At 39.0% G+C, this 24,371-nt stretch overlaps 1 protein-coding gene across 5 annotated transcripts in view; it reads left to right on the top strand.

Moving 5' to 3' along the window:
• Positions 1-24,371, top strand: part of atf7 (activating transcription factor 7) — a 130,071-nt gene that overhangs the window by 43,336 nt on the left and 62,364 nt on the right. The gene's annotated exons all lie outside the window — the stretch shown is intronic.

Below are 24,371 nucleotides of genomic sequence, written 5' to 3'. Positions count from 1 at the left end.
ATACACAATTACAAAATTTAAACATTAACCTATCGAAATAAAAACAGACTTAATAAAACATGAAATTAAAAACAGTGAGGTTGTAATAATAGACTAGGTAAAGTGCACATTGTAAAAGTTGTAAACTTGAGGTTACTGATAAAGTGCTGCAGATTCGTGGGAGAGCAATTTGGGATGGGAGAAACCCTGAGTCAATGTCAAATTAACCAGGAAAAGTGCAACCAGTGCAGAAATGGTCATGGAACATGATAGTTATGAGGATGGGCAATCTTTATCCAAAGGCCTTACCATTTTGTCTGCTGAAAATGGGGACACGGTGGAAGATGACACTGGTGAAAATGCACTTTATGTTTAGCAGACATCTATTTTCCATTTCACTCTGACTATTAGAGTCCACAAAGTATTTGCTGGGTTCAGTCTTATTCCAGTCTTCCTGTAGACAGCTCCTGGGCAGCATCTCAAGTATGGCTGGTGGGCAGGGCCGGCTGGAGATATTTTTTGATGTGAAGCGGGGGTGCTGAAAAGCGCCCCCACCACCGGCGCCCTGGCCCCGCCCAGCGTGCCCTGGCCCCGCCTCCCACGCTGCGTGGGAGGCGGGGCCAGGGCGTGGGAGGCGGGGCCAGGGCACGCTGGGCGGGGGGCGGGGCCAGAGCTGGCCCCGCCTCCCACGCTACCCCCGCTCGCCCGTCTGGCCATTTCTAGCAGGCCAGAGTTCAGCGGAGGTCCCTCCAGGCCGCGATTGCGGCCTGGAGGGACCTCCGCTGAACTCTGGCCTGCTAGAAAAGGCCAGACGGGCGAGCGGGGGTAGCGTGGGAGGCGGGGCCAGCTCTGACGCCGCTCCCCCCCCCGCCCAGCGTGCCTTGGCCCCGCCTCCCACGCTGCGTGGGAGGCAGGGCCAAGGCACGCTGGGCGGGGGGGGGGGAGCGGCGTCAGAGCTGGCCCCGCCTCCCACGCTACCCCCGCTCGCCCGTCTGGCCTTTTCTAGCAGGCCAGACAGGCCAGGGCGCACTGGGCGGGAGGCGGGGCACCGTCAGGGCGGTGCCCCGCCTCCCGCCCAGCCTGACGGCGCCCCCCCGGGCCTGCGCCCGAGGCGGCGGCGTCAGGTGCCTCAATAGTGGGGCCGGCCCTGCTGGTGGGAATGAGAGGGAGGGCCTTCTCCGTGAACACCCCCCACCTCTGGAACTCCCTCCCTAAAAAAATAAAGCTGGTCCCCTCCCTCCTCTCCTTCAAAAAACAACTGAAGACCTATTTATGCTCACTAGCATATGGAGAGGAGGAGGATTAGGTAAAGAGAGATCACTACCGGGCTCCTGGCGGAGAACTATATCGTATTTGGACCTTCCTAGTCCACACCAGCCTAAAGGACATCCGTTGAACTCATAACCAACCCACAATGTGAACTTTAGTTGGCTGTTGTAAATTAATGTGGATGTTTGTTTGGATTTTAGGTTATTATATACTTTTGTTTGACTACATGTAGTTTAATTTAGATGTTAGGCTTTAATTTGATGGTAGGTTTTAATGTTATTTTTATATGCGGGGTTTCTCAGGGATTTTATGTCAGTATTTGTTTGTTTACGGTGGCATTGAATATTTGCCATTATATGTAGGAATCCGTCCCAATTCCCTTTGGGGAGACAAGACGGAATACAAATAAAGTTGTTATTATTATTATTATTATTATTATTATTATTATTATTATTATTATTATTATATAACACAGCAAACAAGATAGATATGCTGGATTTCGTATCACAGAATCACAAGTCGAACACTTCCCAAGTGTCTAGGACTGTGTGATATTATTATTATTATTATTATTATTATTATTATCATTATTATTATTATTATTATGTGCAATTGCAATCCCAACTTTTGATACTCACAACATTCCTATGAGGTAGGTTAGGTTAATACTTGTCAACTGCTCCAAGGTTGCTGAAGAGTTTATGAGGGATTATTCTGTTTCTCTTCTGTTCAAATCCAAAAGTGAATCTTTGAATCATAGAACCATAGAGTTGGGAGAGACCTCATGGGCCATCCAGTCCAACCCCCTGCCAAGAAGCAGGAAAATCGCATTTAAAGCACCCCCCGGCATACTATGTATAACATCCTCAGCATTCTTGAATCTGATCTGATTCAAATTGTTATTTGAATCAGATCAGAAGAGAAAGACAAAGAGCAAGAGTGTTGGCCTTCAGGAGTTTTTCAAGAGTTGTACAGATCTTTCATACCTGAAATACTAGATCCACACATGAATAAACTAGAAGATTGTATGCTTCGAAAGTGTTTAAATAATACTAGGTTTTCTACCAGAAACATCTATGGATATGACCTTTTTTATTTATCGCACATAGATTCATTATATGGCAATAATTCACCCAGAATGGTAAAGATTTCTGCCTACATGAATTTTAGCATTTACGTAGACCAGATTAAAATGCTCCTCGTTGTTCAACACTCTATACAGATTGTAATACAGATAGGATTACCTTTGTTTACATCTATATATATAAAAGAGTGATGGCATCACGGCAATTCACAAAACAACAAAACTACAGGCCCCCCAACCTCAAAATTTGACAATACAACCCATCATCCACGCCTCAAGGTTGATACAACAAAAAGAAAAGAAAAATAAAGTCCTAATTAGAGGGAGAGCAATAATTTTTTTATCCAATTGCTGCCAGTTTAGAGGGCTAATCTCTGCCCACTTGGTTGCCTAGCAACCAAGGGACAGCCAGGATTCAGTTAGGGGACAGGCAGAGTTAGGCCTCACTTAGACTTCTTCCACAGATTATCTAATTTGCACTGGATTATATGGCAGTGTAGACTCAAGGCCCTTCAACACAGCTATATAACCCATTTATAATCTTATATTATCTGCTTTGCACTGGATTATCTTGACTCCGCACTACCATATAATCCACTTCAGTGTGCATTTTATACAGCTGTGAAGAAGGAGCCTCATATAATCCAGTTCTGAGCAGAGAATTTAAGATTATCAATATACAGTAGAGTCTCACTTATCCAACATAAACAGGCCGGCAGGATAAGTGAATATGTTGGACAATAAGAAGGGATTCAGGAAAGCCAATTAAACATCAAATTAGGTAATCGTTATACAAATTAAGCACCAAAACATCATATTATACAACAAATTTGACAGAAAAAGTAGTTCCATGCGCAGTAATGCTATGTAGTAATTACAGTAGAGTCTCACTTTTCCAACACTCGCTTATCCAACGTTCTGGATTATCCAACGCATTTTTGTGGTCAATGCTTTCAATATATTGTGATATTTTGGTGCTAAATTCATAAATACAGTAATTACTATATAGCATTACTGTGTACTGAACTACTTTTTCTGACAAATTTGTTGTCTAACATGATGTTTTGGTGCTTAATTTGTAAAATCATAACTTAATTTGATGTTTAATAGGGTTATCCTTAATTCCTCATTATCCAACATATTCGCTTATCCAACGTTCTGCCGGCCCGTTTATGTTGGATAAGTGAGACTCTACTGTATTTACAAATTTACCACTAAAATATCACAATGAATTTAAAACACTGACTACAAAAACATTGATTATGAAAAGGCAGACTGCTTTGGATAATCCAGAACATTGTATAAGCGAATGTTGGATAAGTGAGATTCTTCTTTAATATGAAATAATTACTGGGATAGAATAATGTAGAACAATATAATCTCTAAAACCAGGACAGTAAATAAACAGGGGAATTCCACACAGGAAACAATCAGGGCCAGCTAACACCTCCCAACAAAGTATTCCCATCATCAAAGTCTGGAAAATCCTCTGTTTTCTCAGGGCCACAGACAGTAGGAGCACATAAAATATCGCAAACAACACCACTCTGAAAACAAGGGAATTCCAGACAGGAAAGAATCAGGGCCAGCTAACACCTCCCAACAAAAAATTCACTCAGGGAGGAAACAGCCATGCTTTAAAGCTGCAAGGCCATTACATCCTAATCATTTTTCCTAATTGCAGCATTCATACTTGCCTCCAACAAACAAACAAAAAACCAGTCAGAAATATTGTATATTCACAACCTTTAGGAAATAATATCCCCTGATGGCGCAGCGTGTTAAAGCGCTGAGCTGCTGAACTTCTGGACCGAAAGGCCACAGGTTTGAATTGGGGGAGCGGAGAGAGCCCCCACTGTTAGCCCCAGCTTCAGCCAACCCAGAAGTTCGAAAACATGCAAATGTGAGTGCATCAATAGGCACTGCTCCGGTGGGAAGGTAACGCTGCTCCATGCAGTCATCCCACATGACCTTGGAGGAGTCTACGGACAACGCCGGCTCTTCTGCTTAGAAATGGAGATGAGCACCAACCTCCAGAGTAAGACACGACTGGACTTAATGTCTGGGGAAAACCTTTACCCTTGACCTTAACTACCACCAATTCCTCAATACTTTATTTCCCATACCACCATACTTCGCCACAGCAACGCGTGGCCGGGCACAGCTAGTAAATTATAAAGGAAAACATCCCTGTTTCTGTGTAGCTGTTGTAATGCGCAAGCATCCGTTCCAGTCAGGAAGATTTCCCATAAGAAGCAGCCCAAGGTTTTAGCTGGAAGCGTCAAGTGAAATAGATCCAAATAGCCCTATTGGCAAAGGCACTGGGCATCCCCAAAGGCTACTTAAAATAATCTTCTAAAGCTATTTAAAATACTTTGAGATAATAAAGCACACCCTCAATGTAGCGGGATGTGGGTAATAAACTTTAGCAATGTCGTTAAAAACAGAAAGGTGTTGACTAAAAATGTATAATGATGCAACCTTCTCATTAGACCTGCTGAAATACACTCTTCCATTAACTGTCTCAGAGACATAAAATTGCTGTTGTTAGAAGAAAGGACTGATGGCCATTTTACACAGTCAAATTGCCATGTAAGGGAGTCAATTCAGACTGGATATTTTTTTCCTCATGGGGAAGTGCCACACATCCATTTCACTTTCTATTCCACCATTTACTTGGACTGCATGAACAACCAATTCCACTCATCTCCTTGCAAAAGCTTTTTACAATGGCTGGCAAATGGAAATTGTAGTTGGAGTCTCCCAGGTCATAACTGAGAATTGTGTAGTACAGGTTGAGCATCCCTTATCTTGAATTCCAGAATCCTCCAAAATTGTGCACATAGGTGACTGAGATATAGTGATACCTCTGCTTTTGGATGGTTCAGTGCACACAATTCTTAAAATACTCAGTATAAAGTTACCTCCATGTTATGTTTATAAGGTATATGTGCATTTTCACTTTGTGTTTTGATTTAGTTCTTATCTTCAAGATACCCCATTATGTATATGAAAATACTTTAAAGTATTTTTATTAAATCATTTATATTTTTAAAACCCCAAAAGTAAAATAAAATATGAAATACAGAACCAAACATTTCAGTACCCATGAGAAGCAATTCTGAAATTTTCGGTTGAGGGGTTCAACTAATACCTTATCTGGCTATCAAAATATAGCCTTCCATTGTTAATACTATGCACTCCTATTTCCATCCACTTTTATTAATTTCAAACACATGGCATTTGTAGATAGCACTGCCAAATATTTAAAGTAGAAGACTGTTACTGATTTGCTTTATCTAGCATGGCTGCCTTGTAGTAGGAAGGTTTTTTATGGCTGGTGCAGTAACACTGACTGTATTCTGCAAAGCAGAGGATTTAGACAGCTACCAACGAAAAAAATCGGAACATTTCACTTTTTTATACTTACCACAAATCACCACTTAGAGTTTGATCGCATCACTACTTTTATATAAGCCATTTCCTCAAACAATTGTCTGCTTTTTAAACCTACCTCTTGGACAATTTATTCCCCTTAATCCTGTGCTACTAAGGGTGTCATCTGTGGAACGTCCAAGAAATCAAAAGCACAGAACTTGTATGAGGCCGGAAAATGACTTCCCTTCTTTGTGCTTTATTGTATCCTCTTATCTTGTCATATAATAGAAATAATGTTTATGGCACTGAAGCCTCAGCATCACTTGGCATTTAACCAACCTCAAAAGTAGTTTATTGCTTTGTATACTCTGCCACTATAACCATTATCCCTTAAATCTCTATTGCTTTGTAATATACGAGCCAACAAATGGCTTCTGTGATTGGCTAAACATGGTACTGAAGCTAAGGTATATTTTATTGCTGGTATAATACAAACCAATATAGATTATTCCTGTTATACAAGCTCTTGTATTAAAAAGATTGAGTGTGGGATGGGGGAAGGTGCCCTCTCCTTCTTTCAGGAAGCTTTTCCAGTGGCAGGCTGCCCTTGTTGTCTTTGACTTTTAGTGGCAAATCACATGATTGAAGAAAATATCTCATCTTTGTGCATTGGTGCATTCAAACAAAATGTCCTACTATCATTTAGAGAGCATCTCACCTCTCGTATGTTACCTGTGTTGGTACTTGGCTACTGGAGATTAGTTGTAGGTCCCAACCCCATTTTCAAACAGTTCTCTAAAATCTATAGGATGAATGCCTCTCTGCACTGAAACTTATAAAACTGGACAAGTGTGGGTGAAGGGGAAGCTTCTCCTGTTTTCTTTTAAATTGTTACATTTTTCTAATACTGATTTAACCAATGGACCACAGATTTATGTGGCATTCTCTTGTACTTCTCTATTGCTTATCAAATTACAAGTCACCATTTTGTGGAAGTACAAACACCTTCACATTCTCCTTTCTGAGTTTTACAGTGCCACCAGGGATGTCTAAACGATTTAACTCTCTGTATTACCATTGCATAAAGTGTGCCATTTACCTTTGCCATTTAGGCTCTATGAAACTATTTTGATGGTAAAATTAAAGAATATAATTATCTATATGTTTGATTTTTTATAACACATATATACTTGATTACAGTGTCAACAATGTTCAGCTATTCATTTGTACAATCTATAAATACATTGTACATTCAGGTACATTCAGGTACTACGTACTACTGACTGCTAGTATACACTGGAGATAAGACTCCTACAACCCTTCAGATATTGGGTTGCTGTGAGTTTTCTGGGCTGTATGGCCATGTTCCAGAAGCATTCTCTCCTGTCGTTTCACCCACATCTATGGCAGGCATTCTCAGAGATTGTGAGGTCTGTTGGAAACTAGGCAAGTGGAATTTCCAGGCTGGAAGAAAGAACTTTTGTCTGTTGGAGGCAAGTGTGAATGTTGCAATTGGCCACCTTGATTAGCATTGAATAGCCTTGCAGCTTCATAGTGTGGCTGCTTCCTTTGAAGCTACAAGGCTATTCAAATACAACATTCACACTTGCCTCCAACATACAAGAGTTCTTTCTCCCTCCCTGGACAATCCACAGATATATAAACCCTACTTGCCTAATTGCCAACAGCCCTCACAACCTCAGAGGATACCTGCCATAGATGTCAGATTTTCAGAAGATGATGCTTCTGGAACATGAGCATACAGCCCGGAAAACTCACAGCAGCCCAGTGATTCTGGCCATGAAAGCCTTCAACAACACCTCCAGATATTGTTTGAGTACAACTCCGAGAAGCCTCAAGTTGCATAGCAAGGGATAAGGGATACTGAGACTTGCAGTCCAACAATATCTAGAGGACTTCACATTGCAAAACTCTTAAATATGCTTTTTCTGTCTCTCAGTAAATATGTTCTGGGCTTAGTACTTATGTATTGATGGCTCCTCTAATAGCAAGTACAGACAAAGCTTGTAAGTAGCTATACAGTGGTACCATTTAAACATCTCTCCATACAAGACTGGACCAGCTTTTTGTAAATTGTTCCCTGTGCCTTCCTGTCACTCATCTACAGAAAAACCGAGACAGGGACAATTTGACATTTTTGTGCCTAACAAACATGGTGGATTTGTGAGTCTGGGAAAGTAAATTATAGAGCAGGAGTGTCCATGCCACCTGTATAGGAATATATCCATGCACCTCTGATACACAAGGAAGGTATCTGTATCTTTCTAAATAAGCTGGTAGCTCACTACACCGCATTAGTACAAAAACACCATGTAAGTACCTGCTTTATATAGGTGTCTTAAGGGCTTCTTCTGATACTATCTTGCATTTATTTTAAAGACTCAAATACCACCCCACTGACACCTTTCGCATATCAAAAGCTGTCTCTGGATCTTAGTTAGATTTGCTACAACCCATCTACAAGATACTTGCATGGTAAGTTTAGAAACGGTGTCTTGTTTTACGGGAATACATATTACAAAACTAATGTAAACTAATGTAAACTCTTGAGATTGCAGTTTTCTTCTGGTGAGAGTTAGCATCATATCTTTGCCACACAACACAATTGTCCTTTTTTCTTTTCATATTTGGCTCAGAAAAGGGTCTCTCTGTGTGGGAGTGTGGTAAGCTAATTTCTGAATAATAAGTTTGAGAAGTCATCTGAATCCAGAGAACATTTATTTTTTAACAGGCTTATAACTTAAAAATGGCCAAACTAATTTAAACCAAATTGGATAATAAAGAAAAAGCTCATGGGCTGAGCTCCTGTATGCCAAGTTCCAGCCTAGAATGAATTTTTACGACCAAATTATAAACCCTTTAGAAATGAGGGTTTAAAATGGAAATGTTGACAGACCTTTAACGACAAAAGCACTATAGCATGTTCTGTGCTCTAAAACATAATTAAAGGCTTAAATATTGTTTAATAGCAGCACTTCCAGTAACCCGAAAGCTTAATCATTCTTACAGTGAGGATTCATTGCAGACTTTAAGAACCCGTTGAGCCCCCACATGCTGTGGCTGTATCAACACAAGCACTTGTCTGTCAAATGTAAATTAAGTCTGGACAGCTCTCCAAATCCCTTCCTCTTCTAAATAGGAGCCAGTTGGTTTGATAACATTCTGCTTTGCAAGTGTCAGAAAGTCTAAAGCACACTCCTATAACAGAAGACCCAAGCACACTGTAATATTGAAAGCTTCACTGTTTAGTACAACAAACCCCCCAAAGCAACAACACCTTTTTTGGTTCAACTCCAAAGTGTAAAATATATCCTGCCAACTTTCAAAGCTTCACTGACTTCTTCATCAGGCAAAGATGTTAAAAATCATAAAGGAGAAGAAAGGTGACTAGCATCACAGGCCTACAGTTTATCTGAAGTGTTACTCTGTTGATGTTTAAGACAATCTTGAGGAATCCCAGTGCAATCAAAAGCCATTTCTCTTCTTGGCCGTGTAAGAGCCAAGGACAAAAGGCAATAAAAAATAGAATTTCAACTCCATTAGCAGCAGAAAAGTAACTTCCCAGTATCCAACGGCTCCTATCTCATCAATATCTCTTCCAGGTGCAACAGCCAACAGCTTCTTTCCAAGAGAGCAGAAAATAGGGCATATACTATTGGGACAATGTGTAAATTACTCTCCCATGTTCATTGAACTGCAAAGGACTGAGGCAGGGGCAACATTAGGGAAAATGAGGCTAAATGTCTGGAAACCACAGTGTGTGTGTGTGTATAGAGAGAGTTTTGTTATTGTTTCTTCCAAGACATTGAACCATTTTACTGTGGTTCTTTGCAAAGTACTTCCCAAAGGATTTGGTATAGAGCAATTCACACTTCACATAACTTTTATACAGAAGCCCTTCTGTGTATGATTTTCTAATGTTTGCTTTTCTATAACACATCAGCCACTATAATTTTGGAAAGGACTTAAAACAAATGTATAATTCAATGCTATATTGTGTATATAATAAGAATTTGAAAATGTATTTTTTGACTGCAACTCTCAGGCTTAAATTCAATTGTTAGTACCAGGTAGAGTTAGATTTATTGAATCACTTGCTGCAAGGCAAGTTGACTCTTAAGTAAATCACATTGATTCAATGTGTTAGATTTAAACCTTCAAATCCCCGACCCACTATGCCCCTTTTCCCAAATCCAGGATGAATAGCAATTCCACTAGCTTTCTGGTGGATCTCCTTAGATGGGGCAAAGAAAAGACTTAATACTCGTATTAGCCATGGATATTTCTTTAGCAAACAAGAAAGAGCAAGCAAGACTTATCACTCTTATATCAGGGTCCAAATTTGGAAACACAGCCTGGGAAATCAACACTACTGTATCTGATTCCAGACCAAGATTGCATGTGTCCCTCAAGTTAGGTCCTGTAGGCAGTTCTTGTTTACAACTACAAGTGTGAATGTCTGATGGTTTAATAAAAAGTGTTCCTGCATAGGCTTCTGAGAAGTATACAGAATACAACTGGCTCTGAATAGGGCTCATTTCCCAGAGAGACAAGATGCACAACCTTGGCATATCCTGATCATTATGGTGCTGATTATATAAAACTGTAATTTTCAGAAAGTAATGTATTAAATTTTTAGTGATTTTAAGTTTTTTTAAAAAAAAAGTTAGATTTATTTGAAAAAGAAAAGTGGGGCATATAGAAATAAATAAGTTTGAGCGAGTACAGAAATCAGATTGAGCTCAAACTCTAAAGAAGCATTGGGGTATTGCATAAGTAACTCACAGTTACTCACCGGCTTCTAACTATTCCAAAAATAAAACCACAGCATTGCAACAATGCTTAGAATTACCCACAAACCACAAAGATTCATAGCCCTATTGCGATGACAAATTTGTGTCTAAATCGAGGAAAGCAAGCTCTCTTTATGAAGTGCAACCATTTTCTGCCTTCTCTAGATTAAGTTAAATAATTGTTCCATTTCAAAATAATGTCATTAGAAATTGATTGTCAATGTGGGGTGGTGGTTAAAGCCATACTGTTATGGCATGGTAACAGTTTGTATATCACAGTGATTCCTAGACTAACAACATCAGTCTGCTTTAACTGGGAATATATGTTTAATGTGAAACCAAACCAAGACATTAAGGCTCTTACTGACTGTGGGCATTGTTAGTTTTTATGATTGGTCTCATGACTTTTCTGTTTGGATGACTTAATAGAATATGACCCTGATATCCGCAGGGATATGTTCCAGGACTTTGTGTGGATACACAAAACTGTGAAAAACAGTGAATTCTGTTGAATGAATAATCTCTCTAGGCATTGCTAGGTCTTGCATCATAACTCTATGGTCAGTACCTGACAGAATTATACCATAGAATTGCCTGGAAGACCTAGGAAATGCCTAGAAAGGACATACTTTGTTAAGACTCCAGTGATTGAAAACTCTGGTACAGTCCCATGGATATATGGGGGTTGTACTGCGTACTCCTTGCTCTCAGAAGCACACCTGATCCAGCATATTCATGGCAGCTAACTGTTTGAAGGGGAGTTTGTTGGACTCAGTAACCTTTTTGATGGCTTCAGTTTCTTTAATTGCAATTCTGACCATGGTTTATGAGCAGAGCTGGAAGCCACCAGAAGGCTGTAAAGTCCAACTGTTTTGTGTTTATGAGTGATTGCTTGAGGCAAGTGTTCAACTGAAGGAGTTCCAGTAGTGAGACTCTGATTGCATTATTCCCTCAAGTAAGTCATTGCTGGCTGTTTTAATCAAGTAACAAAGCCTCACACTTTCAGCTCTGTCACCAATTTCAGAATGCTGTAAGGCAGTGGTTCCCAGCCTTTTTTTGGCCATGCCGCACCAAAGCATCTCTAAAATCCTGATCACCCCCGGTGCCACATCATTTTTAATGTTTTTCATACAAAAATATTGATTTGCTTATGAAAGTAATAATTGGATTTTTTCACAGATTACTTGCTACATTTGTATGCAGAACAAAAAATGTTTTATATATTTTGTATAGTTTGTAATGCTAAAAGAACACTGAGAGGAGTGGGCTGTTTGGAATTAAAGTGGCCTCCCTTTTCTGTGATTATGCTCACTCCATGTTCTCACCTTTCTCTCTATGAGTAGGATTTCCCTTCTCCATTGTTACCACCTGACCACCGTGTACATTCTGATTTCTAATAATGCTTATGTATGTCGCAATATATTTTTATGTTCTATGAGGCTCCTAGAACCATAAGAAATGCAAAAAAAAAATCACTGCTAATAACTCATTCTTGAATTGCCCCCTTTAATAATCAAATTGCCCCCTTGTGAGCATGTGCCCCATGTTGGGGACCAGGGCTGTAGGGTGTCTTATATTAATGTTGTGCAGTTTTTAAATAATTTGAAATCTTAGTTTAATATTAAAATCAATGAAACTAGATCTAAAGAAGTGGTATTCACTCATCCCTAGACATAAGCTCCAGAATGTGGGAACCCAAGTTTGTGTTATCTCTTGTTTTAATGATGTTGTATCCCGCCTCAAGCCATAGGAAGAGGATAATAAATTCATTATCATTTTTATTATTATTACTCATTTACCTTGAGACCTGACAAGAGAAATTACACCAAATAGTGGTAGAAATAGAATAGTGTAACAAAAATTTGATACACATACAGATACAGAGTTTTAGTCAAATAATTTCTACATTGCAGTCTTCTAAAACTGTAGCTAACAGTGGGGTCACAAAAATATCTAGGATGCCTGAACATATAATTTGGACACTGAACAAGTCTCCCTGATGGACAAAGTTTTAGTTCAGGCTCAGAAGCAACCTGAAATCATCAAAATTAACTATTGACTGCTAGAGTGCTGAAACAGATGTCTTTTTATGTGACATTAATTTTATGGCACAGAAGCCTTGCATTCCATGCTGTGAGAAAGGTAGGGTGTAAATTGATTGATTGATTGATGTATAAAATTGTGTGTTTTGGGACAGAGGATATGCGAGGAGCCCCTCAGGTAAACAGAGGAGGGATACACATTTGATAATCCCCTTAAAATGTAACATGTAAGGGTTCTTTCCTAAACATGTGGACTGGACTCCCTTAGCTGACATGTTAGTATGGAAAAAAACTTCCATCTGCATTTCAAAAAAGAAATGGGACCTCTAAATATTTATAACTTAACTAGAAAATTGGAAAAATGACAATATCTCTAAATGTTGAACAGTGTTTATTTACTCTGATAGCTCATGAATCTTGAGTATATTTAATGGTCAGTAGCTCCACAGTTGGGCAAAAGAATAGCTGGGCTATTAATCATTTTTCAAGAACACTCCACTTATATATATGTATGTGTGTGTGTGTGTGTGTGTAAAATAGAGCAGTGTGTGGTCCTAAGAGCATTCCTTTTGGCTGCTCTTAGGACAGTATCCTATTGCTATTGTTCAAACAATATTCAGTTGCTAATCCAGCACACTTCTGGAAGATTGAGCTACAAAATCAGGCCAGATGTTAAGAGCAAAAACTAGGGAAACTCCACTAAAATCTGTAAGCCAAAGAGTAGACAAGTGTGAAGAGGCTTTAAAATGGTATTTTATTAGCCGAAGAAAGGTGAAATTCCAGTCTTTTAGGCTAATCAAAGATAGTGGTTTTAGCATCCTGAGAAGCTGCGTCAGATGGCTAATCCTGGTAAGACCTCAAGAGTATGAAGAGCACTGAGTTACATTGACAGAAGCTGCCATTTTGTTGTAATTTTAAACTTCTATTCGTAATGAACAGTTGTGCTTATGCTGATAAGGTAGGTTATATCCCAATTTGCCAAATTTCTTGAATAAATGCATGATTGTTTATAGGTTCTCTGTTGTGGTATAGTGCATCTTGTTGGTTCCAACCATGAGCTGCCTTTGGCATATTCCTGATAAAATTCATTCTGGAGCCACCATTTAAAAGAAGGAAGGAAAATGCAGAACAGCATCATTTGGGACTAGAAATCAATTCTGTAGCCTTCCTTCTACTAGCAATATGGATGATTAATAGCACATGGATTAAATTTTATTTTTGGTTAAGGAAAGCACTTTGGATTCCTATCCAGGTTATTGGTGCAGAGAATATCCTCAGAAATATCTAAATGGGATATAATCTCATTACCGATTTTTCACTGCAGAGGCAAGACTGTGAAGGTGACTGACGACTCCTGCAATAGTGCCGTTTTTATTTTTTTTAATGGCCATACATTCTTTTGAATTGCCATTTTAAATCAATCCCATTTAACAATAGAATCACCAAAAGGACTTCAGTTCTGTTACCTAATGCAAGCTTCCCTTAGACATTTAGAGCAGCTTAATTATCTATGTGTAAAACAAGATTTCTGTATACCTGCATGCAAACAGTTGGAGGGAGTTCTGCCTAACCATACCTTGCAGCACCCTTAGAAGTACCATGCTGAGTTCACATACTACTCTTTTGCACATTGGAAACTGAAACTATTGGCTGTGAGGGACATCTTAGCCAAGAAAAAGATGTAGCATGACATAGAGAGCTTATACAACCTGAAAGCTGAAACCTGGAGGCACAATAGCAACCTTTTCTAATACAGGGTATATAGTCCTAATGAGAGACATTGCAACCTGTAATGGCCTAAGGGGGTAGTACGCTTTATAACAAATATAATCTTGAAATTCGGAGAAGCACTGATTCTGCACATTAGATTGTAAAGTACTAAATGATAAATTGTGTTTTCTAATTTTTACTGGTTTTTGCAGTCTGCTCCAAATGTTTCTTATCTTTCAAAAGGATGTTTCCCAGCCTATCTGCTGTAAGAGCTTTTTCTTTTAAGCGATTATGTATGAATATTGTCCCAATATAACACTTTAAAAGTGTTGAAATGTATAATTGTTGTGTTCAATAAAATCTATGTTTATCCATTTTTGTCTCTCCCTCACTTCCTGTTCCATTTTATTTATACTGGTATTTTTCAGTTGTGACTGTAGTTTCAGTAATAACCATTACACAATATGATAAGCATATATTTATTTTGAATATATTTTGAAAATAAAACAGTCATTAAAATTTACATTTCTTACCTATATTCTTGATTGCTTGCTTTGTTTCCGAGCTTGCTGCTAGTATAGGAGCAAAAGGAGAAATGCATGAGCTGAGGGAGCAGATTAATTAGGAAATGTGTTATTATGATTGGATCCATGCTCAAGAGAAATGTGGTCACACAGTGTATAGAAATACCTACTACTGAATGCCAGGTGCATTTATATTAATAACTCCATGTTTTTGATCTGTTTTCACAAGTTGATATAGTTTTTAAAAAAAAAAAACCAAGATAAACCAAGCATTTCAAGATTTTTCACCAGGTGCCACATGGAAATACACAGTCAGTTGCTAACTTATGCTACTGCAAATGTCAGGAACTAAGGCCTCTTCCATACAGCTGAATAAAATCCTGCATTTTCTGCTTTGAACTGGAATATATGACAGTGTGGATTCAGATAACACATTTCAATGCAGATATTGTGGGATTTTCTGCCTTGATATTCTGGGTTATATGGCTGCATGAAAGGGCCCTAAGACTGTTTGCTATTCTACAAAAGCATCCAACATTGGTAGATTTCCCACTCTTGGTGAATGATCGACCAGTATATGTAGGGAAAAGTTGTGAAGAGCCTCATTGTAATCTACTGCTCCACCTAAAATGGTTTTGGCTAGTATTTACGATGGAATTATTACAAAAGAACCTTTTAGGGTAAGTGCATCCATGCTACAGTTCCGAGTTTTCCTTATATGCCTTCATCTCCATGTTTTTGCTCTCTATGTGTCTACTATAACTAGAAGGCAATATCAGCACACTGTGGGCAAAATGACGTTATCACAGACTATGGTGCATAAGGGGAACATTCTGAATTAGTTTATCACACCAGTGGAAGGCAATGTTTACTGCAGTCATAAATTAAAACCTGGACAGATTGCATTGATTAAAGAGAAGCAAATGGCAAAAATACAACTGAGTATTCTGTGCTTAAGAATATCTAAACAATTGGTGAGGTCACCATATGTTAGCACAGTGGTTCTCAACCTGGGGTTCCCAGATGTTTTTTGCCTTCAATAATAACTTTATTAATAACTTTATTAATAACTTATTTATTAACTTTATTATTCTTTATTACCAGTTTAGCTGGTAAACTGGCTGGGATTTCTAGGAGTTGTAGACCAAAAACATCTGGGAACTCCAGGTTGAGAACCAAGGTGACTTGAAGGAATAACACAGACAACATCTTAAAGAACCTGGACTTTCCATATCTATTAAGGAGTTTAGGATTGTCAGTTGTCCAGGAGCAAATGGCTCTGTGCCTAGTGTAATTTCCTTCTCCACTCTTACTTCCTCAATTTGCACTCTTAGTTCCTACCTTTCTCCCACCACAAGATTCAAGACAGCTTAAATATTCTGTTCCAGCTTTCCTTTGTCTCATTAATTGTAGCGATATGCATTTTGTATTTTATTTTTTATTTGAATGTACTTGCTGACAGCTCCATTTTGGCTACTTTTGCTAAGCAATGTTGAATAGTGACTTGCATAGCTCATGCAAATTAAGTGCAACTCTATATATGTTTACTTCGCATTGCTAATTTGGCTTCACAAGTGGACAGTACCTTTTGTTAGAATCATCTCTGGTTCACAAAATGTGCAAGTGTTGAGTTCCCCAGAATTCCTCTTCACAGTGACAGAAAATCAGAAAGCAGGACTGGGACAAGCATGAAGTCTTAAAAAATGTTTTGGTTGGATGCCCTTAGCCCCTGAATTTTGTCATTCAACATAGTTCTAAAATGACGAATGCGGGTTTATTTGTCTCTTCCATTAGATATGGAGATGATTGATTGAATGAAATATGTATATTCCACCATCTTATCTGAGGATCCCAGACTATGACATAATAAAATTATTATAGAACAGTTTAAAATAAGAACAAGAACTTTAAAAGTCTGAAAGTATATTGTATCCACTTTGAGTCTCCTTCAGGAAAGATAAAGCGAGGAATAAATAAATATAATAATAGAATCATATAATCGTAGAGTTGGAAGAGACCTCATGGGCCATCCAGTCCAACTCCCTGCAAAAAGTAGGAAAATCTCATTCAGAGCACCCCCGATAGATGGCCATCCAGCCTCTGCTTAAAAGCCTCCAAAGAAGGAGCCTCCATCATTCTCTGGGGCAGAGAGTTCCACTGCCGAACAGCCCTCACAGTTAGGAAGTTCTTCCTGATGTTCAGGTGGAATCTCCTTTCCTGTAGTTTGAAGCCATTGTTCTGCGTCCTAGTCTCCAGGGCAGCAGCAAAGAAGCTTGCTCCCTCCTCCCTACGACCTCCACATATTGATACATGGCCATCATGTCTCCTCTCAGCCTTCTCTTCTGCAGGTTAAACATGCCCAGCTCTTTAAGCCGCTCCTCATAGGGTTTGTTCTCCAGACCCTTAATCATTTTAGTTGCCTTCCTCTGGATGCTTTCCAGCTTGTCAACATCTCCCTTCAGCTGTGGTGCCCAGAATTAGACACAGTATTCCAGGTGTGGTCTGACCAAGGCAGAATAGAGGGGTAGCATGGCTTCCCTGGATCTAGATGCTATACACCTATTTATGCAGGCCAAAATCCCATTGGCTTTTTTCATCACCGCATCACATTGTAGGCTCATGTTTAACTTGTTGTCCATGAGGACTCCCAAGATCTTTTTCACACATAATAATAATATCACAATTATAATATTACTTAAAACAATTTAAATAAGACATATTCTCATTTAATAATAATAAAAATAATAGATGTAGACAAAGTAACAACCAGACTGTTAACAAAAAGAAATTATTCCTTCTCTGACTCTCCAAGAACTTCTGCAAGCTCACTAAGTATCATCTAGAAATGTTTTCAAATGTGGTTTCGCAGTATTAAAAACTATGGACTGGAAACACATTTTATGTAAACTAACTCAGGCCTCCTTTTTGTTGAATGCTGCATTCCATGTCATGATCTGGTTTATGAGCAGTAGAATTGCAGTGTACACACCACAATATCACTGTTTGTTGTCATGAATTACTAAGTGCTAACTCAGAGCTTTTAATGCAGTCAGTGGGTCTGTTTTGAAAAAATGTGTTCAGGTTTGAGAAAATCCATTTCAGTGTCAAAACTTTAGTTTTGATTAGTTTCTGAATCTGAGTTTTTTCCTCCCAAAAAGCAGGGCTACGTTTCTGTCAGGCACAAAAACCAAGAGAGCACGGCCAGCCGTTTTATATAAATACACCTTTGCATTCCCTCTTCTTGTCTGAAAGGATTTGAAACCTTTTTGCCAACTGCAACTGTACAAGACCTTTGAAATGAAGCCAAGTGCTGTAAAGCATGTAACAACTTGGTAGGGCCTCCGAGATATTTTTGGCCATGCATACCAAGTCGAAAACCCCATGAGTGAAAAGTTCAATGAGATCTTTATTTGTACAAGGGATGAGGAGGGATTTGGTACATAGGTCAGTAGAGACTAGGGTTTGAAATATCTTTTGTTTCTTATAGATACTTGAATATGAACTGTTTAAACATAATGTTCCCATTTTGGAGTATGCCATCCCCTTCCAGATTTATGGCTTTTTAAGGGCAAAAAACACGTATATACACATTCGAGCTGTTGGGATTATACTTTCATAATGTGTGCTAGCTAAAACTACTTTTTTCAGGAATTTCTGATGGCGCATTTGCATTCATTGCAGAAAAAAGCACTCACTGTTGTAACAACGTTGGCTATAGATTAAATCAGCTGCTTTCTATTTCTCTTCCTCACCATCTAAGTGCAGTTATAAAATAATGGCATGGAGATTTTGGAAACATATTGTCTAGAAGGTGTGCTTTACATAGGATTTTAAAGGAGCTGTTCATCTTGAAAGGGCTATGAGGCAGATCCCACCACACACATTTCACACCTGCAGTAGCAGTTGGTTGGGCTGCAAGAAGAGTTCAGTTAGGCCAAAGTGGATAATAGATTGAAAGGCTGATTTTTGTCTCCTGCCAATTTTTTAATGAAGTCCGTATTAAACTACTCTCATAACTGTAGTATCAAGTGAATTTGGAGTACCTTGTTTGAAAAGCATCCCGCCCCAAAACCTGTGTGCTCTTTCCCGCCCTAATGCTACCTTTTATTATAATAATTCTCTGTGAATTGTATATATATTTTAAAAATTCCTCCCTGATTTCTTTTTCTTCCTTTCCACAGTTAGTATCACTCACTGCAATGAATTTCTTTGTAGAAAAGAAAGGGTTCCACTTGCCTCTTACGTGTTCCTTCAATGTCTGAAATATAATCTAGGAACACATAATGAATTATGATGCAGCCCATCATAGTTCTTGGGGGTGTTTGTTATGGGAAGCAGCCATTATCATGCTGTTCTGTTGTTAGTCTCCTGTTGTGTGACAACTTTGCTTGCCTGCCAGCAGCCTCTATTAGTGGAAAGATTCTAGAGATGCAAGGAGGGTGGAGATGTTTTCTTCCTGATCTCCATCTTTTGTTTTATTTATGAGCAGCACATGTTGCTTCTAACCTGTCATCTATTGCTCACTGAGCAAAGGGAATGAGTGAATTATCCATCCGCAAATTCTAACCATTTCCATTTGCCATCTGTCTGTACTGGAAAGAAAGGTACATTGAGTTGTTAAGATGGGACCTAAGGCGAAAAGCAACTTGAACTATCCCTATTGGAGAAAAAAAATGTTGTTTGTGATGTTAGAAACCATTGTCTTAATTGAGTTTATTTTCTGTAGGATGTGTGTTCCCTGCTGCTTGATTAGCTGTCCACTAACAAGATGTTTTTACTGACATTGATAAGTTATACAAGTTGGCAACATTGGGTTTAGGAGTGGCCAAGTGGTTTTGTGATGGAACTAATGTATCATGCCCTGAAAAACCTTTACAAAGTGGGTTGAAGTAGGATATAGTTGAATTAATTTTGGCACATAGAAGTGGTCTTATGGAATTCTGCACTATTTGTGGGATGCTGCAAATAGTGCAGAATTTCATAACTCCAGTTCTATGAGCCAAAATTATTTAAAAATTAACCAGCAGTCACCAGTACATGGATGAATATGTTCTTTGTATATTTCAATTGTGGGTTGTCTTCAACAGTGACCTCCAGAATATAGAAAGGAAGCACCAGGGCATTATTATTATTATTATTGTTATTGTTATTTTATTATGACACAGCAAACAACATAGATATGCTGGATTTCATATCACAAAATCACAAGTCGAACACTTCCCAAGTGTCTAGGACTGTGTGATGTATTTTCGGATGATGCACGCAGATCCCAGCAGGGTGGCCTTTTGCAGTTGGCAGATCGTAATTTTGTCAATGTCTATTGTTTCCAAATGCCGGCTGAGATCTTTTGGCACAGCACTCAGTGTGCCGATCACCACCGGGACCACCTGCACTGGTTTCTGCCAGAGTCTTTGAAGTTCAATCTTGAGGTCCTGATAGCGGCTGAGTTTTTCCTGTTGTTTTTCGTCAATGTGACTGTCACCTGGGATGGCAACATCAATGATCCAAACCTTTTTCTTTTCCACAACTGTGATGTCTGGTGTGTTGTGTTCCAGAACTTTGTCAGTCTGGATTCGGAAGTCCCACAGTATCTTTGCGTGCTCATTTTCCAATATTTTTGCAGGTTTGTGATCCCACCAGTTCTTTGCTGCTGGGAGTTGGTACTTGAGGCATAAGTTCCAAATAATCATTTGGGCCACATAGTTGTGCCTCTGTTTGTAATCTGTCTGTGCAATTTTCTTACAGCAGCTGAGGAGATGATCAATGGTTTCGTCGGTTTCCTTGCACAGTCTGCATTTTGGGTCATCAGCTGATTTTTCGATCTTGGCCTTAATTGCATTTGTTCTCATGGCTTGCTTCTGGGCTGCAAGGATCAGGCCTTCTGTCTCCTTCTTCAGGGTCCCATTCGTGAGCCATAGCCAGGTCTTCTCCTTATCAGCTTTTCCTTCAATTTTGTCAAGGAACTTTTCATGCAATGTTTTGTTGTGCCAGCTGTCAGCTCTAATTAGTAGTGCGGTTTTCTTGTACTGGTTTTTTGTCTGCTGTGCTTTGAGGAGTTTCTGATTTTTGACTTCAATCAAAGCAGGTTCTTCACTTTGCTTTACATATTCTGCTAGGGCATGTTCTTCTTCTTTGACTGCTTGTTTTACTTGTAAGAGTCCTCTGCCCCCTGATCTTCTAGGCAGATATAGCTGGTCAACATCACTGCGAGAGTGCAGTGAATGATGAATGGTCATGAGTTTTCTTGTTTTTCTGTCCAAATTGTCCAGTTCCATCTGTGTCCAGTTTATGATGCCAGCAGTATATCTTATGACAGGTATGGCCCAGGTGTTTATGGCTTTGATGGTGTTGCCTCCATTGAGCTTGCTTTTGAGAATTTTTCTGACCCTTTGTGTGTATTCTTTACAGACCACAGTCTTCACATGTTCATGCTTGATGTTGTACAGCTGTAATATGCCCAGATATTTATAGGCCTCTGGCTGGTGACACTTTATCGTTTGGCCATTAGGCATATTTATGCCCTCATTTTCAATGATTTTTCCCTTCTTCAATGCCACTGTCAAACATTTGTCCAAGCCAAACTCCATGCTGATATCAGTGCTAAAAATTCGGACAGTGTTAGTCAGAGACTGGATTTCAGTTTCCGTTTTCCCATACAGCTTCAGATCATCCATGTACATCAGATGTGAAATTTTGTGAGATTTCTTAGATGTTTGATAGCCGAGATTTGTTTTTTGTAAAATTGTTGACAGAGGGATCATGGCAATAATGAAAAGCAAAGGGGACAATGAATCTCCCTGGAAAATTCCTCTCCTGATGTTGACAAGTCCATAGCTTTCATTTCCAACACAGTTCAGTTTTCCAGTGCTCCATCATGTTTTCAATAAAGGTGCCAACATTTTTACTAATCCCGATGGCGTCCAGGCACTTGATGATCCAGCTGTGTGGGAGTGAGTCAAAGGCCTTTTTGTAGTCAATCCACGTCATGTGAAGATTAGCTTTTTGGCTTTTACAGTTCTCCAGAATCATTTTGTCAATTAATCACTGGTCTTTTGTGCCCCTGCTTTTCCGTTTGTTGCCTTTCTGTTCATCTGGCAAGATGTTTTTTTCTTCAAGATAGTCTTGAATTCTGTCAGCTATGATGCCAGTCAGTAGTTTAAACATAGTGGGCAGACACATTATTGGCCTGTAGTTTCCTGGTGTTGCTCCTTTTGCTGGATCCTTTTGTATCAGGTAAGTTCTTCCAGTTGTTAGCCATTCACTGATACTTCCTTTCTGCAGCATCTCATTGAATTGTTGGGCCATTTTTCCATGTAAACTAATCAGATGTTTGAGCCAAAATCCATGAAGTTGATCACTACCAGGCAATGTCGTATTATTATTATTATTATTATTATTATTATTATTATTATTATTTACTTCATTTCTATCCCGCTCTTATCACCCCGCAGGGGACTCAGAGCGGCTTACAAGATACATTTAGGCAGAAATTCAGTGCCTCATTATACAAAGCAAATAAAACATAACATAAAATCAATAGAAACAATCAACATATAAATACAATTTAAAACCATTAACATTAAGATATTAAAACATAAAACAGCATCTAGATACACCCTACTAGCCTGCCCCCCTCCCTCTCGTCATAATCTTAAGGTCTTCTTTGGCTCCCTTGGATGGGAGCAGATTGGTTTCCTTCAGTTTTATACAACACAGGTATAAGATGGAGCAAAGATACTCTGAATTAAACTAAAAGTCGAAAGTGTTGGTCCAATTTCCTCCTCTTTGTGGTTCTTGATCAACATCTGCTGGTGTGGCTATAAAACACTTGAACAAAGAACAAGACAAATCAGAACCCTTATTTTTCTTCTTTAAAACCTTGTGATTACTGGCTTCTGATCACTCTGGGAGCAGCAACATTTTTGTTACAAAGGCAAGAATGTTCTTTAATGAGTGTAGAACTTGTACAAATGAACAAAAGGCATAATGGTGAGGATAAATAGCTTGGGAACAGGGGAAGTTGATACTTGAACTGACCATGTTACATTTATTTTTTTATAAATGTAGCTCATCTTAAGAAAGAAAACATTTCTCAAAAATTACAGAATGGAGTGTTGAACTTCTACACAAAGTGGACAGTAAACAAACTGGTTTCAACCGTCTTGTGTGCTTATGGGAGGTGTTATATTACGATGGTATGGGTGCTGCAGTACACCTATTGATTTAATCAGATTGGTAAGAAGGATTTCATATTTCATTGAAAAAGTTGTTTTACAAATTCTTACTAAGTATATGTCACTTTGAGCCATACATGCTGAAATTCTTCTTTTGTGGCTTTAGTAACTATATCTCTACACACCTATATTATTATTATTATTATTATTATTATTATTATTATTATTATTATTATTGCAAATGGGAGATATGAGAATGTGGCCAAGGCAGAACATTTGTTATGTGCCAATGGTTATGTTATACTGTGCATTTTCTAATTACTTTTCCATATGAGAAAGTAGCATTGGGAGACATAGCTACAGAGATCTCACTACCTGAGACACATATGTCTTCCAATGGAGGATTTCAGCCTAGATTTTTATCTTAAATTTCACAATGGCAATAATAGGAAGGAAAGGGGCCTCCTTTTTGCACCTGTGGTAGTTAACATAGTCCTTAAAATCCATTTATAGACCCCAGATTAAGAACACCAAATATACAGCCTGTGTTCTTACCTTCCTATTAAAGTCTTCGAGCCCAACTGATCTTATCCAGGATGCATGTGTGTTATTTAAAACAAAATAAAAAAATCTGCCTGAAATGTTATCATCATGCCAAGGGCCCAAGACAACTTTTCAAACATCTCTTCCCCCTCATCCACATAGCAATAAATAACAAAGCACTTATGGTCTTAGAGGTAATGTCCTAGAGTAATGGTTCTCAAGCTGTGGGTCCCCAGGTGTTTTGGCCTACAACTCCAAGAAATCCCAGCCAGTTTACCAGCTGTTAGGATTTCTGGGAGTTGAAGGCCAAAACACCTGGAGACAAAAAGCTTGAGAACCACTGTTCTAGAGCAATGTGGTCTGAGTTATCCTTTTCTCTATAGAGTTTGAGCACAATCTCCAGACTGCAGCTGGATGCTCCAAACTGTGAGAGATTACTTTTTCTTAACTCTGTCACTTCAGATTTTATGACAAAGAGCTATTGCAAAGAACCCCATACAAAATTCCTGAAGTGTCAGAGAGAAAGGCTCTGCCTACCATTCTCCCCTAACATGCTAGTTCTCTGTTTGCAGCGAGAAATGTTGATGTGTCAGGATGTAGAGCAGACCTGCATAACATGATGCGGTCCTCACAAGGATTTGGTGCCATCCACAGAGGCTCTGAGTCTAAGCCAGTGGTTCTCAAACTGAGGTCCCCAGATGTTGTTAGCCTTCAACTCCCAGAAATCCTAACAGCTGGTAAACTGGCTGGGATTTCTGGGAGTTGTAGGCCAAAAATATCTGGGGACCCCAGGTTGAGAACCACTGGTCTAAGAGAGGGAGGCCATTTGCAGCTCTATAGCAGAGTAGCCATTG

The sequence above is a fragment of the Anolis carolinensis genome, chromosome 2 (assembly GCF_035594765.1).
Source record: "Anolis carolinensis isolate JA03-04 chromosome 2, rAnoCar3.1.pri, whole genome shotgun sequence".
In the NCBI taxonomy this organism is placed as follows: Eukaryota; Metazoa; Chordata; class Lepidosauria; order Squamata; family Dactyloidae; genus Anolis; species Anolis carolinensis.
The sequence above is the reverse complement of the archived record's forward strand: the minus strand, read 5'-3'. Positions and strand labels throughout refer to the sequence as shown.